We start from the raw sequence: 20,569 nt of genomic DNA on the forward strand, positions 1-20,569 counted from the left end.
TGGTGAGGAACGAAGAGGGGGATGAGGTGGTGCGTCTGGCTGACAGTGGCCAAGTGTGAGAGGTATGGGTGCTTCAAAGGCCCGCTGGGGGGGCTCACTTGCTGGAGGATGTGAGGGATAAGATTTGAATGGGGAACGTGTAGCAATAGTTTCGCTGCTCCCACGGGAACAGTTTCACCTGGATTAGGTTAAGCCAAGTGATTCCAGGAAGGATAAGTAGAGGGAGGGGAGCGCCGGTGGAGGCTCACCCTCGTACATTTGCAACGTGGCTGCGGGCATTTGCGTTTTTTGGCAAGGGTATCGGGGGAAGGAATTGGGTAATTGGTTCGGCATGGTTCGGTTATATGGATCCATTTGGGGTGGCTTGTTAGGTCATATGGCGGTTTAGTCTGGCTTCAGTACGCCGAGTAATTTCAGCAAGGGAAGGTGTTGCGTGCCAGTATGCGGTAGGATCATACGGGCACATCCTTATGGCTGCAGTGGATGGCGGCTCCTAGTCAGCCCCCCCCCCTTTTTGGGGGGTAGTTGGCTGTTCGGGGCTTGGAACCCCGGCGACACGGACGATGAGGGTTTTTTGGGGGGAATAGAAGGATGGGTGGTGCAGATTTGGCGCGGACGGTTGTCTTAAGCATAAGTGTTGGGTTGTGGTAAGGAACATAGTAATTCTGCGTCATTCTATTTATATTGGTGGATCTTTGCCTCCTTATTGGAAGTTTGCGCTGGGCTAGGGGACACCTGGTGGTTGTCAGTGGAAAGAGGGGTCAGGAAGTGGTGTTGGGCAGGATGGGTGGGCCATTCGGGGCCCTCCTTGTCACGATTGGGTTTCTCTGTTGGGGGGTAGTGCCGGAAATGAGCCGTATATAGATGTATATATTTCGGCTTGTTCAAAACGTATCTTATCTGGAGGAGTCATCGGTGTATGCCTGCTTGGCTCCAGAATTGTCGGCGGTTTATTATGTGTCGTTTGACAGAGGGTGGGATTTGGTAAAGGCGGTGAGCCGGGGAGCATTGATGGCAAAGGCGAATTTGGAGGCGGCATTTAGGTTGTTACTGGTCCACCCTGCTAGCTAGCAGTTCTGGTGCTGCGGTGGGGAGGGGAGTTATTATTATGTTGATCGGTGGGTGCTAATGGGTTGTTGTCCCATTTTATGTTCCTTTGGAGGCGGTTATTTCTTGGTGGAGTGGTTTGTGCGTGGTGTGTCCCAGCTTACACCTCTTATTCATTATAGGTTGATTCTCTTTACATCGGGTTGGCGGGTTGATGATTCGTTGAGGTTGATTGTTTTATTACAGATGGTGGTGGATACTCTTTTGGGCCTGTTGGCGCAGGCGAAGACTGAGGGTCCAACGCCAGTGATACGGTTTGTGGGGATAAAGTTTGATGTTATGGTCAGAGGGGTAGGATTCGTGGGTAATGGTGTGGTCCTATGGGCTGCGATAGAGGCAGTTAGGTCAGCTAAGACGGTGCGGTTTCAGGCGATGCAGTCTTTGCAGGGGCGGTCGAACCACGGGTGCAGAGTTACGCCGCTGGGGTGCGTGTCTGCTGGACGGCTGGCGATGGCTGCGCCAAGGGTGCAGCCATCGGATCCTTTGTGTGTGGTCACGAGGGAGATCAATGATGATCTGATGGTGTAGGAGGTTTTTTCTTACGGCGATTTAGTGGCCGCGGATTGTGGCTGGGTAAGGTGCTACCTGATGGAACGTAGCTGCGGTACTCGGAGGCAGCGGGTCCAGTTGTTTCTGGTTGGGCATTGTGGGGTAGCGCTTCCAATCGGTGGTAGTGGTCGGGTGGTGGAGGTTGGCAGTTTTTTCCAAGAGGAAGGTGTGCTGTCATTCTGGCTATCAGTTGGTGGAGAATTCGATTAATAGTTAGTTTGCTAATCCTGGGGCCAAGGGTGGCGTACTTGCGACAGTTGGTTTCTCAATTGGATGTGTTTTTAAAAAAAAAAAAAAAAAATGTTATGCGTGGCGCAACCAGTACTGGGGTTCGCCAAGGGAATAGCAGCTGCTGTGTTTCCTTCCAGTTCTGCAGGTCTCGGGAGTTGAGGCCGGGTAGCAGACGAGGTGGGCACGGTGTGTCCGGAGGGCTTGTGGAGTCTGGTGTGGCTGTGTTGGGGAGCGGCTCGGTGCCCAGTGACTGAGGTTATTTGGGGCTGATATTCAGAAGTATGGGTGGCGCGGATAACGTTTGGGACAATGTGTGAGGAAGGCCCGGTGGAGTATTTGATGGTGGCGTTGGCAGTGGTGAGTAACGGTTTTCAGGCTGCTAGGCCGGCGTCCGCAGTGGAGCAGAGGGTGGCGGCTGTGGCTGTCTTGTTAAGGATTAGATGTGGAGAGATGTTTTCGCAGGATCTTAGGGCGCGGCAGGCCTTGAAGGGTTTGGTCGTAAGGGTGTGAGGGAGCGGGATACAAGGGTCCGTCTCCGTTGTTTTGTGGCAGCGTTTGGTGAGTGGTTTGTGGCGGCTATGTTCATCTGAGCACGAGCGGGTTTTTGTTTCCCTTGTCCAAAACGGTTTGTGTTAGCCTTTTGGGGGGCTTTGAGATTGTGGGGTTGGTCAGCTCATCTACGGTCAAGAGCGGAGGTTGGATGTTGGAGGATGTGTCCGAGGTGGTGCAGTGGGTTGAGCGCCGGCTTTGTCGCTCACCGAATTAGATTAGGCGGGTGGTGAAGGTTGGTGTTGTTATACGCGGTCCCGGGTGCGGAATTATGTTGTGAGGGCGCCCAGGCTCATTATTGTGTCGCGTTTGTTAAGGTACCATTTTGTGGCAGTGCTGCAGACTTGATTGCAGGTGGCGGGGGTGGGCGCCCGGAATACTATGGGTCGTATTCCTTCTGGATTGGGCTGCCACGGAGGCCCCTCGGTGGGCTCAGAAAAGGGGTTGTGAGAAGTATTGGGAGGTGGGAGTCCTCTTGTTTCGGTGTTACGTTTGGCCTCAGTTGTTATCGGGTTAAGGCAATGGGGGCATTTGAGTCTTTTGGGAGTGGAATGGGTTGGCGTAACAGGTTGGTGTTATCTGTGGGTTTATAACCCCTGGGTTTTTGTGGTGAGGGTGTGCCTCATTTGGATATTTGGGCATTCGTTGGTTCTCGGGGCCTCGACGGTCTGAGGCTCGCCTGAATGTTGCCAGTTGGGTCTGGACGGGTCGATGGTACTGGTCCAGTAAATTGGAGGCAGCGATTTGGTATCTCGAGAAGTTATTTATGAATGTTTTAAAAAAAAATAAAAAAAAATTGTTGGTTGTTGCATTGTGTAAGACATACCTGAGCTTAATCGTGGGGTAGTTTTGATAGTGTGACCAGGTTGGAATGGCGTGTGGCTCGTGCGATAGGCAGTATCAATCGAGCCTTATTGGGGGGGCGGCGCCAAAAGTTGCTGGCGCTGAACTGGTGGTTTTGGGGATGCGATGGGGGTGCATCTTCACGTGCTTGGTGCTGTTTTGTGGACGCTGGGATTGCGTGGAGGTGTGGTACAAGCTTTTGGTGTGTGGCGGGTCCAGGCCACGTAAGGAGTCACGTGCCCTGTCCTGTGGCGGGGGGTAGGTCTGGTCCAGAGGCGGTTGAAGGCAATGGTAACTGGACAGAGAGACACCATCTTGGTATGGTGGCTCCAGGTTCCGGGATGTTGCAGGCACGGGGTTCTGCAAAGTTGGGGGGTTAATCCGTAGGTGATTAATACCTCATCTCTGGGTCGGTGTGTTGCGGCCAGGGATACTGGGGTGAGAAGTGGTTCCTGGACTGGGCCTACTCAGGGTTGTATATTTACTGTATTGGTTACTGTGTTACCTATTGTTATTTGTTGGGGTCGCCCGTTGGACGGCGCCCCCTTGTGTTAGTATGTAAATAATAGGTAATAAAGGCTGCTGTGGCCAATTTTAAACCAAGTCACATGCAGTTCGTGTATTATTTACAGATGGTATTGGTGGGTAACACACATACAGCACGACTGGAGAATCCTTCCTCAATGGTCAAGAAAGCCATGGAACCCATAGGGTGGAGGGGCGACATGACTAGAGGGAAGGGAAGGAGTGATGGGGTTAATGGAAACAGGAATGGTTTGTTTATAAGGCAGAGTAAAGGGATTGGTGGGTAGGAGGAGTTCCCTGGAGGAAGAGGTGGGACAGTTGAGGGGTGTAAGTAAAGGACTTTGACTTACCCCCTCTCTCTTGACTTCCGGATATGGAACGATCCCCGCCCACCCTCCCTTGTGTTTAATGCCGAGGGGAATTTGGTCTGGGTTGTTTCTTTGTCACAGCAGCGGGGGGTAGGTCTGGTCCAGAGGCGGTTGAAGGCAATGGTAACTGGACAGAGAGACACCATCTTGGTATGGTGGCTCCAGGTTCCGGGATGTTGCAGGCACGGGGTTCTGCAAAGTTGGGGGGTTAATCCGTAGGTGATTAATACCTCATCTCTGGGTCGGTGTGTTGCGGCCAGGGATACTGGGGTGAGAAGTGGTTCCTGGACTGGGCCTACTCAGGGTTGTATATTTACTGTATTGGTTACTGTGTTACCTATTGTTATTTGTTGGGGTCGCCCGTTGGACGGCGCCCCCTTGTGTTAGTATGTAAATAATAGGTAATAAAGGCTGCTGTGGCCAATTTTAAACCAAGTCACATGCAGTTCGTGTATTATTTACAGATGGTATTGGTGGGTAACACACATACAGCACGACTGGAGAATCCTTCCTCAATGGTCAAGGGAAAATCCAGGCTGCCATTTATTCTAAACTAGAAATAGGCCCGATGCTATTGCATCGGGAGTGCGGTGAAATGAACACCTGTCTATGCTTAGTGGTGCTGACAGAAGCAGTGGTGAGTGGGCCTGGGGGCATACAGATTTGGTGGGGGCTGTAGACATACAGATCTGGTGAAGGGGGCTATGGGCATACAGATCTGGGGAGGGGGGCTGGGGGCATGCAGATCTGGTGAGAGGGGGTTGGAGGCATACAGATCTGGTGGGGGGGGCTGGGGTCATACAGATTTGTGTAGGGGCTGAGGGCATACAGATCTGGTGGGGGGGCTGGAGGCATACAGATCTGGTGAGGGGGGCTAGGGGCATACAAATCTGGTGGGGGGCTGGGGGCATACAGATCTAGTGGGGGGGCTGGGGGCATACAGTTCTGGTGGGGGGGCTAGGGCATACAGTTCTGGTGAGGGGGGGCTAGGGGCATACAGATATGATGAGGGGCTGGGAGCATAAAGATCTCGTGGGGTGGGCTGATGTCCCCTGCAGTAATGAGCACATTGTTTAGTAATGTGCTCCTGCTGGTTCCCTTCTGTCCCCTATTATGCAGTGTCTCACCTGTCCTCCGTGCCCGCAGTGCCTCCAGCTGCAGCACACGGACCACTCCGTGATAGCGTCCGGTGTACGGAGTGGCTGCTGCAAGATCCTATGGCTTTACTGCAGTTGAATGCTTTACGGCACCACAAATCATTCAACTGCAGTAAAGCGCTGACAGCAGAAGCGGCGGCCCCGGACAGGTGAGTAACAGCAGTGTGTGTGTCTGTGTTCAGTGTATACATGCATGTGCGCTATGTGTGTGTATGTGCTCGGTGTCTCCATTTGTGTCTGCTGTGTGTATATGTGCATACCTCCCAACCGTCCCGGATACAGCGGGACAGTCCCTCTTCTGAGCCTTTGATCCCGGGTCCCGCCCGTGAGGCTGTTTATCCCGGGCTCCACCCACCCACTGTAGCCCCGCCTCGCTGTTTCTCCCTTCTATTCATTACAGAGCCGACCGCGCACCTACTCCTGTGACTGCTGCTGAGGTATGAATCACCCCCTGCAGCAGAGCGACCCCTCCCTGCAGCAGAGCGATCCCCCCTCCCCCAGAGCCGACCCCCCCAGTCCTGGAGCCTGCGTTTGTCTGCAGCTGTTCTCTGATTCCCCCTGTGCGGCTTCTCACTGCTGCAGACACGCGGGGAATCAGGACGCTGAGGAGACCCTGCAATCAGCACTTCTCTCTCCTGCAGATAGCACTGGCCAGTAATAACCTATGCAGAGTGACATCTGCAGACTTCTATTACCGATCAGTGGTCTCCTGCCTGTGGAGCAGAGCTGCTGGGTCCTAGCTTCCCAACAGCTTCAGCTCTGCTTTATCCTGGCTCCTCTACCAGTTAAAGGGAACATGTCAGCAGAAATTTCACAATAAAAATAAAAGATTCCCCTCTGCAGCTCCTGGGCTGCTTCTAGAAAGGTTCCTGTTGTTATTGTGCCCCCTTTGAGACCTACAAAAATACTTTATGAAGTCTTACCTTTTTGTATGCAAATGTGTTTTTATGGTCACGGGGGCGGGCTGTCTGGCGTCCGTTATTCCCCCTCCTGCCGCTTTACGCAGTCCCCCATTGCTCATTTACATACACAAGAACGCCTTCCTCATGTAACTGTCCTCCCGAAGATTTGCGCATGTGAACGCTTTTTCAGGTGATTGCGCAGGCACGAGATTATGGGCGGCGCTGTGATTGTCATCAACAGCGTTAACCAAGTACCCGCCCATAATCTCGTGCCCGCACTTTTCCCTCTGACTCCACCGTTATGCGCAAGTGCTGGCCATATGAACCATGTTACCTATTACCGCTTGCACGAGATTATGGGCGGGTACTTGGATGACTTTGCTGATGACAATCACAGCGCCGCCCATAATCTCGCGCCCACGGTAATAGGTAACATGGTTCATATGGACAGTGCTTGCGCATAACGGTGGAGGCAGAGTGAGAAGCGCGGGCACGAGATTATGGGCAGGTACTTGGATGACGCTGCTGATGACAATCACAGCGCCGCCCATAATCTCGCGCCCATGGTAATAGGTAACGTGGTTCATATGGCCAGTGCTTGCGCATAACGGTGGAGGCAGAGTGAGAAGCGCGGGCACGAGATTATGGGCAGGTACTTGGATGACGCTGCTGATGACAATCACAGCGCCGCCCATAATCTCGCGCCCATGGTAATAGGTAACGTGGTTCATATGGCCAGTGCTTGCGCATAACGGTGGAGGCAGAGTGAGAAGCGCGGGCACAAGATTATGGGCAGGTACTTGGATGACGCTGCTGATGACAATCACAGCGCCGCCCATAATCTCGCGCCTGCGCAATCACCTCAAAAGCGTTCACACTTTGCACAGTGCTCAGTCCCGCGAGAGTGGCACTGGGCATGCACAAAACTTCAGGAGGACAGTTACATGAGGAAGGCGTCCTCATGTATGGAAATGAGCAATGGGGGACGGCGTACAGCGGCAGGAGGGGGAATAACGGACGCCAGGCAGCCCGCCCCCGTGACCATAAAAACAGATTTGCATACAAAAAGGTAAGACTTCATAAAGTATTTTTTTAGGTCTCAAAGTGGGCACAATAACAACAGGAACCTTTCCAGAATGCAGCCCAGGAGCTGCAGAGGGGAATCTTTTATTTTTTTTGCTAAATTTCTGGTGACAGTTTCCCTTTAAAGGGAACCTATCAGGTGCAATCTGCACTCAGAGCCAGGAGCAGTTCTGGGTGTATATTGCTAATCCCTGCCTAACCGTCCCTGTATACACTAGCATAGATAAAGGCATCTATAGAAAAAGTATTTTTAAAGAGCTTATATCTTATGCTAATTAGCGCGGGGACTAGTCCCAAGGGCGTTACTTCACTTGGCTAGTCGGCTCACATAGCGTATTAGTACTCACACAGGGGCGTAATAACATGCTAACATGCTATGCGAGCCGACTAGCCAAGTGAAGTAACGCCCTTCGGACTAGTCCCCGCGCTCATTAGCATAAGATATAAGATCTTTAAAAATATTTGTTCTTGATCTCTTTATCTATGCTAGTGTATACAGGGACGGTTAGGCAGGGATTAGCAATATGTGCCCAGAACTGCTCCTGGCTCTGAGTGCATATTGCACCTGACAGGTTCACTTTAAAGGGAACCTGTCACCAGATTTGGGGCCTATAAGCTGCGGCCACCACCAGCGGGATCTTATGTACACATTCTAACATGCTGCATACCTCCCAACCGTCCCGGATACAGCGGGACTTTCACGCTTTACGTTGTTTGTCCCGTTGCCACGGGCGGGACGGCCGGCTCCCGGGCTCCGCCCACCCACTCTCTCTCCGCCTCCCTGCTTTTCCCTCCTACCATCCTAGTAGACGTGGCATAGAGAGGAGCGCTGCCTGTGCTGCTGCTGGTACAGTAAACTAATCTCCCCAGCGCTGATTTCCCTCCCTCCCCCCTCACCCCCGGCCGGAGCCTGTCTGTGCGGTCGGCCGGCCGCCTGTCTGTGCGGTCGGCCGGCCGCCTGTCTGTGCGGTCGGCCGGCCGCCTGTCTGTGCGGTCGGCCCGCCACCTGTCTGTGCGGGCGCCCCCCTGCCGCCTGTCTGTGCGGGCGCCACCCGCCGCCTGTCTGTGCGGGCGCCCCCCGCCGCCTGTCTGTGCGGGCGCCCCCCTGCCGCCTGTCTGTGCGGGCGCCCCCCTGCCGCCTGTCTGTGCGGGCGCCCCCCTGCCGCCTGTCTGTGCGGGCGCCCCCCTGCCGCCTGTCTGTGCGGGCGCCCCCCGCCGCCTGTCTGTGCGGGCGGCCCGCCGCCTCATTGTGCGGGGAGCCGGCCGCCTCTCTGTGCGGGCGGCTGGCCGCCTCTCTGTGCGGGCGGCCCGCCGCCTGTCTGTGAAGGCGGCCGGCCGCCTGTCTGTGAAGGCGACCGGCCGCCTCACTGTGCGGGCGACCGGCCGCCTCACTGTGGCTGCCTGCGTGTCCGTGCTGGAGGCCCGCCGGCTGCCTGCGTGTCCGTGCTGGAGGCCCGCCGGCTGCCTGCGTGTCCGTGCTGGAGGCCCGCCGGCTGCCTGCGTGTCCGTGCTGGAGGCCCGCCGGCTGCCTGCGTGTCCGTGCTGGAGGCCCGCCGGCTGCCTGCGTGTCCGTGCTGGAGGCCCGCCGGCTGCCTGCGTGTCCGTGCTGGAGGCCCGCCGGCTGCCTGCGTGTCCGTGCTGGAGGCCCGCCGGCTGCCTGCGTGTCCGTGCTGGAGGCCCGCCGGCTGCCTGCGTGTCCGTGCTGGAGGCCCGCCGGCTGCCTGCGTGTCCGTGCTGGAGGCCCGCCGGCTGCCTGCGTGTCCGTGCTGGAGGCCCGCCGGCTGCCTGCGTGTCCGTGCTGGAGGCCCGCCGGCTGCCTGCGTGTCCGTGCTGGAGGCCCGCCGGCTGCCTGCGTGTTTGTGCTGAATGGGTGTGGATGGGGAGTGGATATGGGCGTGACTGTGAAATGGGTGTGGTTAGGGGGCGTGGCTTAAAAATTTGCCGCGGCGCGCTACGCGCGCCGCAAACTTTATCCCTCTTTTCCTTCTTTAAAAGTTGGGAGGTATGTATGTGCCCATGTGTGTGTGTGTGTCTGTGTGCGTGCGTGCAGTGAGGACCTGGAAGCCGGAGCATCGTTCCAACTGCTACTGCGCAACGGACAGTGGCGCGATGAATGGTGAGGAATAGGTGTACATCCACAACTGCTAATTATGTATGTAGATCACGGTAGACCCCGAACAATAGCAAGATCCAGAAAGCCCACGAATTGCTCAAAGCCAAGACAGTTATAGATACCAAGATGCTAACATTCTTTCAGAGCTTGAATGAAGAAGAGTTAATTCTGCAAAGGAAAGAACTGTAATATAGGTTGTGGAAACTGTTATATGGACCGGCTTAAAGTGTGTATTGTCAGCACTGCAATTTATGTGGAGTAGACGTTCCCTCTCTTTGTTCATGAAACCTATGTCTGTGTTTCTTGTGGGATTGCATTCACCCAGGCTACCACCTCAGGCCATATGAGCTGGGTGTCTGCGCATATCAGGAACCACATGAAAGTGAAACCTATCAAGGGAGCATAGTCACTACACATAACTGGACTACGGAATCAGCTCCTGCGACCACCTATTTAGCTTCCCCTATGCTGTATTCCCTTTTACATTTGCCTACAAACCTGTGGATTGCCGGAGTCGTTGGAGGCACCGTGACAGGATTAGGCTCCAAGTTCTGATTCCCTGCATTCCTGCTGGAAGTTGTGGCAGATGCAATTGTGACAGCCTGGACTAGCCAGGGGTCACAGGTAACAACACACACACACACCCACCCCCAGCAGTTCACAGCAGTCATCCCCAGTGAGACCTGATTTCTTCCCTTGGGTTCAGACACACCCGGTGGGCGGAGTCAGGCAGATGGGCACGCCCACCGAGGAGTCTAGCTGGCCTGAGGCAGAAAACAAGTTCAGACAAGTCCAGGCAGAGGAAGAGAGAGGAGGTGTGCAGAGAGGCAGACGCAGACTGGGGCCTAGGTTGGACCCTAGGGCCCTCGTGTAGCCAGTCAGGCAGACAGTAGTGGCCGTCTGCAAGAGACGGGAAAACAGTCTTGGTGGAACCGTAGGTAGCTGGGACAGGGTGGTGGGCCCGTCCGGTACCGAACCGGAGAGCCAGCTGGAAACCGGAGCACAGGAGAAGCGTACAAGAAGGTGCAGGAAAGGACTCACAATACCAACCCAGGGTCAGGGGAAAAACACTGCAGCCGGCTGCGGGACCCGTCCATCCAGCCGTTCGGTTTACCAGAAACTCTGTCATTGACTGCCTGAGTGAGTACAACAGTGCCATCCGGCACTGCGCCGCGCTGCCCCTGCAACCCTGCACCCCAGCCATCCAGCCTCCCCGCATCATCTCGCGCCCCGGGAACACCAACCCCTACCCACGGAGGGGACGACACCCTAGCTGCTCCCTACCATCGCTCCCGGGATCCCCATCACCACAGCGGTGGTGCCCTTTATCACCACGACCCGTGGGTGGCGTCACGAACTATCTCCCCAAATAAACCGTCCCTTTTCACTCACGGGTGAGGAGCGCTGCTCGAGTCCCCAGGTCCGGCCCACCGCTCGAGCCACCGAGCAGCAGTAGCAGAAGCCCCGGACCCAAGCGTGGTGAGCGCGTCCCTCCGCCCGCGACACAATTCATAAATGATTTGATTGCATACTCAGGTTTGTTTGGCAGAAGAAAGAAGCCCAGTGGGCATGATATTTATAGAAATCCAATCTACAGTACATTGCTTGAACTGTAAACTGAAATTTGTCCCTTTTTCACTTCTTCAAAAGATGGGAGGTATGGTTACTGGTCTGCTTGCTGCAGTTATAAAAGATTTATTATTTTATCTGCTGCCGATCTACCTGTTATCTAAATGCTGATATTGGTTTTTTTTTAGAAATCAACTAGAAGTTTTGAATGCCCCAATTTCATTTGGAATATAATCCCGCCCACACCACTGATTGACAGCTTTGTGTGTATGACTCGCCCACCCCAGGGCTATGGGACACCCGGTGCCGGGCCGGACTAGTCCGGGGGTCGTCAGTGGTGGCGGGGCCCGACTCCGTGGCCCTGGTGGGTGTTAATTAAATAGGGCTGGTGAATAGTTTATGGATGTCGTGACGCAACCTGTGGTTTGCGGCTATTAAGCAGCCGCTGCTGTAGGCGGGCCTCCAGGGCTGATGGAATGGGAGCTTGGATGGTCCTGCTCCCCACAGGTGGAGCGGTACCCCGGGGCAACAGTTGGTGCTCGTGAGAGTCTATGGTGTGATGTTGTGTGAATAATACGGTGCAGGGCCGACAGGCAGTGAAAGAAACAGGCACAAACAGTAGTCTCTTTACCTTCTCCTCTTTTACTTGGCAACAGTGTAGTCCAGGGAGACCGTCACAGGTGGCAAAGGTGATCCGGCCTGCCTGGAAGTGCCTGGTGGTGATCTCCTTGGCCAGTTGAGTATGAGGCCTACTCCCTGTTCTTTCTTTTCTTCTACAGGACCCTGCACTCTGAATTTAGCAATGGCCCTCTTGCTGCTGGGACCGGTGGTTCGTCCCTTTTTGTGTGTGGTAGGCTGCGCAGGCCCTCTCAGGTGCTTCTCTGCTGGAGTCCACACCGGGCCCTTGGACTGCAGCTGTACCTCCAGATTGCTGATGGGCCAGGGGGCTTGCAGCTCTCCTGCCCTCCAGATTCGGCCACCAGGGAAGGATTTTATACCCTGGCAACCACAGACTCCGATGTCTGAGTCTCTTCTGTGCCTCTCTGCAAATCTTGCTTCACGGGGCCAAGCTATTCCAGCTCCAGGCCCCAGTTCCACAAGACAGCACACTCTGCGTATGGACTCTCTGCTCTCTCTCTACAGACTGAACTCTAACTCCTCCCTCAGGTCAGTCTTAAGGAATGCTCCCTGGAACTCCAGGTTCAGAGCTCCCCCTGCTGGCTTAGGGAGAAACTACGTTGGATGTTGAACTTACTGGCCAAAGATTCCCCCAATTACCTCCAGGCTCAGCATTAACCCTTTGGAGGAGCAATGCTGTTGTGGCGACAAGGTCCTGGGGCGCCACACTCCCCCTTAGTTAAACTCGGTTCTCCCGGACTGAAGGAAACAAAAAAAAAAAAACATAACATGTCAGAACATTTCATCCCATTATGGGAGGCACATTACTTAAACGTTACAACTTAAACAATACTATAAGAGTCCAGTGTGGCTCCCTGCCGGGTGTCCATTACACTGCTCCTTGGGGGACCCGCCGCGATAAAACCCCCAACGTAGGCTCTGGGCGTGCGTCAGAGCATTGATGACCCCACTCTATGCACGCCGGGCGGGTTTTTCTTCAGGGGTGCTGAGCACACTGGTGCTAACTATGTACAGTTAAGGCCCCGTCACACACAGAGATAAATCTTTGGCAGATCTGAGGTTGCAGTGAAATTGTGGACAATCAGTGCCAGGTTTGTGGCCGTGTACACATGGAATAATATGTCCATGATTTCACTGCAACCACAGATCTGCCAAAGATTTATCTCTGTGTGTGACAGGGCCTTTAGAGTGTTGGCCACCCATAGTCTAGTCCAGTGGCCTATTTGTCCATTTACTCAATCATTTAAATAAAAAAAACATTTTATACACAACATTACAGACATTTTAAATAACTATTTACATTCTAATAGGTACTCTTTCTTTTTACTCTCTATACCTTGGAGGGGGCCGTCCCCGAGTGCTACGTTGGGACCTACGTAGCTCTGGGGTTTATCCCTAACTATTTGGAGCGTCTGCTACCTCAGCACTATGGGTAGGCCTAACCCTGATAGGTATGTGTGAGGATTGCCAACGTGGTCTGAGAGTCGCCAAGGGTACGACAGGTTCACCACTGACAGGGGGTTGATTCTCCTGTTCCACTGCTGGCGTGTCATCTTGTGTTGGGGCGGACAGTTCCTTAGGTGGATCTGGAAACTCTTCCGTCTCTGGCTCGACCAACTGCGGGAACATCAAGACTGGTACCACTATGGCATTATTTATTCGGGTCCAAGTTTTGGGGAATTTTCCAAGGATTGTTTGTATCATCTCTTCCTCTTTTTCCTGAATTTGGGGACATTCTTGTGCTTCTTCCACTTCTTTTTGTATTTTGCACCGCTCAGGGCACGCTTTCAGGCAGTCTCTAGAAACTGTTTGATAGGTCTTGCCTTCATCTTTGCTTATGAGGCATACCTTACTATTGTCAAAGTTGGAGGAAATAATGGTGTAGGGTTCATTCTCCCACTGATCATCTAATTTATGTGCCCTCAGCTTTTTCTTGAGGACCTGTTCTCCAGGTGCTAAGGGAGTTGCTGGGGCTGTTTGATTGTAGTTCTGCTCTTGTCTCGTGTAACCTTGCTACGCCGGCGACCAGGCCTGACTTGCCAGCAGAGGTCTCCTCTACAGCCCAATCTTCTAGCTCCTGAAGCAGCCCCTGGCAGTTGGTGGCCCTGGACCACGCTGCAAGTTACCACCAAGCGGTTCAGGCTATGCTGTACGGCCCTCACCATTGTGGACCATTCTCTCGTTTCCTGGTAGTAGTGCCTGTGAAGACCAGACAGCAGAACAGCAGCTAGAGCATTCTCAGGCTACTTTTGTCGACCTCACGTTCTTCCGGAAAGGGTAACTGACTGATCAAGTCCTGCATCTCGCAGGCAGACAGTGTTCCAAGAGTTCTGTAACATGTACGGCTGTTACGGTGTTGTTCTGATTTTCTTACAGCCGTACATGTTACAGAACTCTTGGAACACTTCTGCCTCGAATGCAGGACCTTGATCAGTCAGTACCCTTTCCGGATAACCGTGAGGTCGACAAAAGTATGCCTGAAATGCTCTAGCTGCTGTTCTGGCTGTCTGGTCTTTCACAGGCACTACTACCAGGAAACGAGAGTAATGGTCCACAATGGTGAGGGCGTACACATAGCCTGACCGGCTTGGTGGTAACTTCACGTGGTCCAGGGCCACCAACTCCAGGGGCTGCTTCATGACAATTGGCTGTAGGGGAGACCTCTGGCTGGCATCATCCTTCCGCCTCAGGTTACACGGACCACAGTCTCGGCACCACTTCTCGACTGTCTTTTTCATGTGCACCCAGTAGAACCGATCGCGGAGTAGGGTCTCCAACTTCTTCCACTTGAAGTGTCCTGCTTTATCATGGTAAGCTGCTAGGACCATTGGAGCATCCCTCTGTGGGACCACTATCTGCCAGACGAGTTCATTCGTTCGCCAGTTGACATATCTCTTGCAGAGTTTGTCTTGGTAGGTGAACAGTCGTCCCCTCTCCTTCCACAGCTGCTGGGCTTCTTGTGGAGCGTCTGGACCGAGATTGGTCTCAGCTTGTGCTAGCTTTTCTTTGACCAATCGCACGGCCGGGCCACCATTCTGGGTCTCTTCCCAATTATGGTGGATTAATGGGTTGACCGAGACCTCGTGCTGGCTCGAGCGCTTCTCTCCTACAGCATGCTCACACTGGGAAACACCTTGGTGATGGAAAGCCGGTAACTCTATCTCTTCGAGTTCATCCAGGTCTTCTCCAGAATCGGGTAAGTGAGGCATTCTGGACAGCGCATCAGCATTGTTATTCTTCTTGCCAGCCCGGTACTTGACGGTAAAGTCAAAGTTAGAGAGCCGGGCCATCCATCGCTGCTCCAACGCACCTAGCTTGGCTGTTGCCAGATGTGTCAATGGGTTGTTGTCCGTGAAGATGGTGAACTTGGCCAACGCCAGATAGTGCTTGAAGCGTTCAGTCACTGCCCAAACAATAGCGAGGAACTCCAGCTTGAAGGAACTGTAGTTTTCTGGATTCCTTTCTGTGGGACGAAGCTTCCTACTGGCGTAAGCTATCACCCTCTCTCTGCCTCCCTGCACCTGGGACAGAACTGCTCCCAGTCCCACGTTGCTGGTGTCTGTGTACAGTACAAACGGCTGGCTGTAGTCAGGGTAGGCCAGAATTTCTTCTCCCGTGAGAGCCCCTTTCAGCCGGACAAAAGACGTTTCTATTTGGCTGTTCCATTCAAATGGAGGGCTTTGCTTCTTAGCCTTCTTTGGCTGGCCCACCAGGAGATCTTGAAGGGGCGCTGCTATCTTGGTGAAACCATCAATGAACATTCGGTAGTAGCCCACCAGCCCAAGGAACTGCCGCACCTCCTTTACCGTGGTGGGTCTTGGCCAGTCCTTGATTACGGTGACTTTCTCCGGATCAGGTGCCACACCTTCTGCGCTGACCACATGACCCAGGGACTGTACCTTTGGCTTCAAGAGGTGACATTTGGACGGCTTTATCTTCAGGCCATACTCCGACAAGGACTCAAACACTTCTGCTAAGTGCCTCAGGTGGTCTTCGTAGGTCTTGGAATAGACTATGACGTCATCCAGGTACAATAGCACGGTTTCAAAGTTGTGATGGCCCAAGCAGCACTCCATCAATCTCTGAAATGTCCCTGGGGCGTTGCAGAGCCCGAACGGCATACAATTGAACTCGCAGAGACCCATTGGTGTCGTAAATGCAGTCTTCTCCTTGTCCGCCTCTGCCACGGGAACCTGCCAATACCTACTGGTGAGATCCAGGGTGGAGAAATAATTAGCTGATTTTAAGGCTGTTAGTGACTCTTCTATTCTGGGTAGTGGATAAGCATCTTTATGTGTAATGCGGTTAATTTGTCTGTAATCTACGCACATTCTCATTGTACCATCTTTTTTCTTTACGAGCACTAGTGGAGCTGCCCAGGGGCTACAACTATCTCTGATAACCCCAGCCTCCTTCATTTCCCGTAACATTTCTTTGGCACGCTGATACTGTGCTGGGGGTACAGGGCGGTATCTCTCTTTAATGGGATGATGATCACCCGTGGGGATTTGATGTTTAACCCCTTTTACCTGCCCAAAATCTAGGGGGTGTTTGCTGAAGACCCGCTCGTACTCCTGTACCACCCGGTAAACCCCATGCTTTTGGTGTGAGGGGGTGGAGTCGGTGCCCACATGTAATTTTTGGCACCAGTCTTCCAGCTGTCCCTTGGAGCCATTGTCTTCCGCATGGTCGGACGGGATCAAGGGTTCCACTGCTTTGATGGTATTGTTACTGACAGTGTACAGTTTTGCTACAGTGGCGTACCGGTGCAATTTGGCTTCCTCATCCCCACAATTCAGGACGCGGACGGGCACTCTTCCCTTGCGGACGTCTGCTACCCCTCTGGCTATCAGGACTCCAGGCCTACTTTCTGAATACACAGGTTCCACCAGGGCCTGGTAATCTTGACCCTTGAGGCCTATTGCTGCCCGACACCATATCAACATTTCACTTTTTGGGGGTATTGCAATGGGGAGAGGGTCACTTAGCCTTACACTGCCAATTTCTCCTCTGGCCAGCTCTACCTGCTGCCTCCTCATCAGGGCTCTGATCTCCCTCTGTAGGGCACGCTGCTGCCCGGAGCTGGCACCTTCAGACGCCTGCTGCAACAAAATTATCACTTCGGCAAGACAATTTTCCATCACATTTGTACCAATGGTTAGCAGTGGGTTAGATTCTTTGCGATCAATATCTACAATTATCATCCCCTGACATGGCAATTCTACCTGCCCCACTTTAATGGTTACTTCCTTATACCCAATTTGAGGCAAGGGCTGACCATTACTGGCCACAATTGTTAAATCATCATCTGGGCCATGGTCAATGTCTGAATCAGCCCAATATCTTTTGTACAATTTACAAAGGATTGGTTGTTACCTGGGACCCCGTATCCAGGAGGGCATTCAAAGGGATCCCATCCAGCACAATAGGAAGGACCGGTCGTCCTCCCACATACTTGCTGCGGCTGGGGGTTGGGCCGGGCTTCCTTACACCTGGGGGTTGGCTCCTGGCCCCAGGCTCGGCCCATTTAAAGGACAGTGTCTTGCAATGTGGCCCGCCTCGCTGCAGCGGCGGCAGATCGGTTGTCCAGTTGAATCATACCGGTCTGTGTCTTTTCCTCGGGTCGGCGGAATCCTCCTCTGTCGCATCCATGGGACGTCATCTGGGCTGGAGGCCAACTCGATTCTTGCAGGCGATGGGGTCACTTGTAGAGACTGCACGGTCTTGGCAAGGGCAGCTACAGTCTTGGTCAGCTCCTGGACCTGCTGTCTGAGCTCTGCAGCGGGATCCTTATCCAGGGACTGCGCCTCAGCCCCCGCAGCGGCTCGTGTTGCAGGCACCACCCCTGGGTACGTGAGGCCGGAGGGCTACTGGGTCATTTGGTGTAGATTCTCTCAGTACCCGGATGGCCTGGTCCTTAAACTTTGCAAAGTCCAGAGCAGGGTTCTGCAGGACCATGATATGCAGCTGTGTCCTGTGGGCATCTGACAGGAGCCCTTCTATGAACTGCTCAGTTAGGAGTTTGTCTTCTTCCCGTACACTCTCTGGGTCCACCTGTTTAATTGCTCTCAGGGCCTCCTGCAGGTTTAAGGCATAGTCCCGTATGCTGTCTGTGGCCCGTTGTTTGCACCTGAAGAATCTCATTTTTATTTCTGCTGCGGTGCGGGTGTCAAAAGTACTCTTTAACTTGGCCAGTATCTGGGTTGCTGTCCCTTTATCTGTATCAGGCCAGGACTTCACTTCACGCTGGGCCGCGCTGGCTAGCTGCCCCATTAATATGCCCACCTTCTGACTCTCAGTCAGAGGATACACTCTAAACAAGCTGTGCAGCCTTTCTCTGAAGTCGCTCAGGGTATGTGACTTCCCGGAGTACTGCGGCAGCCAGTTCTGCTCCCGGGATGTACGGCATTGGGATCGGTATTACCGGCGCTACAGCGGGGGCTGGGGCGATGGCGACTGGGATTGCTTCGGCTGGTGCTGCGGCGTCTCGGGCTATGGCAGCCACCTGCTCTCCCTCTGAGTCGGACATCTTCCTCCCCCTTAGTGAACCTTACCAGGCTCCGTTCACTTTTCAAATTCCCTTCTGGGTCGCGCGGGGTTACCGGCGCTCTGCTCTGATGGCGCGCTCCCTTCGCGCTCTTTTTCGGGCACGCCCCCCTTCTTCCTGCGCTCAGCGAGGCTAATGGCGGCGGCAGTTTGCAAACAGTAACACAGTCTTTTAAGCACAGTTTCTGCAGGCGCACAGTACCCGGTGGGACCGGGCACAAAAACCTGTTCACAGCGCCAAAATTTGACTCGCCCACCCCAGGGCTATGGGATACCCGGTGCCGGGCCGGACTAGTCCGGGGGTCGTCAGTGATGGCGGGGCCTGACTCCGTGGCCCTGGTGGGTGTCAATTAAATAGGGCTGGTGAATAAAGTTTATGGATGTCGTGACGCCACCTGTGGTTTGCGGCTATTAAGCCGCCGCTGCTGTAGGGGGCCTCCAGGGCTGATGGAATGGCAGCTTGGATGGTCCTGCTCCCCACAGGTGGAGCGGTACCCCGGGGAAACAGTTGGTGCTCGTGAGAGTCTATGGTGTGATGTTGTGTGAATAATACGGTGCAGGGCCGACAGGCAGTGAAAGAAACAGGCACAAACAGTAGTCTCTTTACCTTCTCCTCTTTTACTTGGCAACAGTGTAGTCCAGGGAGACCGTCACAGGTGGTAAAGGTGATCCGGCCGGCCTGGAAGTGCCTGGGGGTCATCTCCTTGGCCAGTTGAGTATGAGGCCTACTCCCTGTTCTTTCTTTTCTTCTACAGGACCCTGCACTCTGAATTTAGCAATGGCCCTCTTGCTGCTGGGACCGGTGGTTCGTCCCTTTTTCTGTGTGGTAGGCTGCGCAGGCCCTCTCAGGTGCTTCTCTGCTGGAGTCCACACCAGGCCCTTGGACTGCAGCTGTACCTCCAGATTGCTGATGGGCCAGGGGGCTTGCAGCTCTCCTGCCCTCCGGATTCGGCCACCAGGGAAGGATTTTATACCCTGGCAACCACAGACTCCGATGTCTGAGTCTCTTCTGTGCCTCTCTGCAAATCTTGCTTCACTGGGCCAAGCTATTCCAGATCCAGGCCCCAGTTCCACAAGACAGCACACTCTGCGTCTGGACTCTCTGCTCTCTCTCTACAGACTGAACTCTAACTCCTCCCTCAGGTCAGACTTAAGGAATGCTCCCTGGAACTCCAGGTTCAGAGCTCCCCCTGCTGGCCTGAGGGAGAAACTACGTTGGATGTTGAACTTACTGGCCAAAGATTCCCCCAATTACCTCCAGGCTCAGCATTAACCCTTTGGAGGGGCAATGCTGTTGTGGCGACCAGGTCCTGGGGCGCCACATGTACACTGTGCATAGCCAGAAGGCTGCAAATCAGTGATGGGGGCAGGATTACTCAGGGCTCATGAACATGGTTTACCAGTCCTCTACTGATAGTCTCCTACTAATAAAACTATGATTTTATCAAAACTATCGAAAGCAAACCAATAAGTGACACATCACTGGAATCAGCGTCACTGCGACTATATTATTTTGCTCTCAGATGATGTTGAAAAATCCTGATGACAGATTCCCTTTAACTCTTGGATGCTGGGATATTAAGAGGATATGTAGCTACTAGAATGTATTTAAAAATAGCAGAAACCATTGTTAAATAGCTATAGCATCACTACTCAATGCAGTAATCCTGGTATCATAGTTCCCACTGATGATTGGTTATGACAATACTGCAGCAGGCTATTTTATAATATTGGCTGTGGTTATGTAACATTTTGTTTTTGCTGGATAAGTCCTTCAATATTTTTCCTCTTTTCCATAGACTTAATATTCGGTCTCCTATTTGAGCAGCTGAGGTGAATATGTGATCTTTGCATAACAAGAAGTAAACTTTTGTAAAACTCTTTGCTATAAAATGATACAGTACAGCACCACTGCCTCCAGCGTTTAATATAGGACACGCATGAGGTATTTGTGCTTCTTCATGATCTACTTATATTATTGTGTTTACTCCACTACCAGCATAGAGACAACAGTGATATTCTCCTTCATCCGAAGACGCAAGTTTGCTGATGGACAGGACCGCTGAGTCCCCAGATATGGACCCACTGTATCGATCAGATACTCCGGAAGGTCTGTTATTGTGGTTGCTACTGTCACTATAAACTAAGAGTTTAGGAGGACTTCCAGGTGTCTGGTAGTACCAAGCTGGATAGTTACCCCCAGATACTAAACCCCCACTTTTTCTACAGGTGATACGACCACTCTCCCCAAGAGACACTGACAGTGAAGCATCTTGAGTCACAGTAATCTGAGCCGAGACATCTGAAATGGAAAATAAATAATAAATGTTATTCTAGAGAAACTGCCTCCCCTGTAATCTGTGCTGAGATGTGGATCTTACATGAGCA

At 53.3% G+C, this 20,569-nt stretch overlaps 1 protein-coding gene and 1 gene segment (V, D, J or C); both read right to left on the reverse strand.

The window, feature by feature from the left end:
• Positions 1-20,569, reverse strand: part of LOC142249623 (immunoglobulin lambda-1 light chain-like) — a 757,490-nt gene that overhangs the window by 245,944 nt on the left and 490,977 nt on the right. The gene's annotated exons all lie outside the window — the stretch shown is intronic.
• LOC142249649 (Ig lambda-1 chain C region-like) overlaps positions 1-20,569 on the reverse strand; it is a 609,515-nt gene that overhangs the window by 229,966 nt on the left and 358,980 nt on the right.

Source organism: Anomaloglossus baeobatrachus, chromosome 1 (genome assembly GCF_048569485.1).
Source record: "Anomaloglossus baeobatrachus isolate aAnoBae1 chromosome 1, aAnoBae1.hap1, whole genome shotgun sequence".
In the NCBI taxonomy this organism is placed as follows: Eukaryota; Metazoa; Chordata; class Amphibia; order Anura; family Aromobatidae; genus Anomaloglossus; species Anomaloglossus baeobatrachus.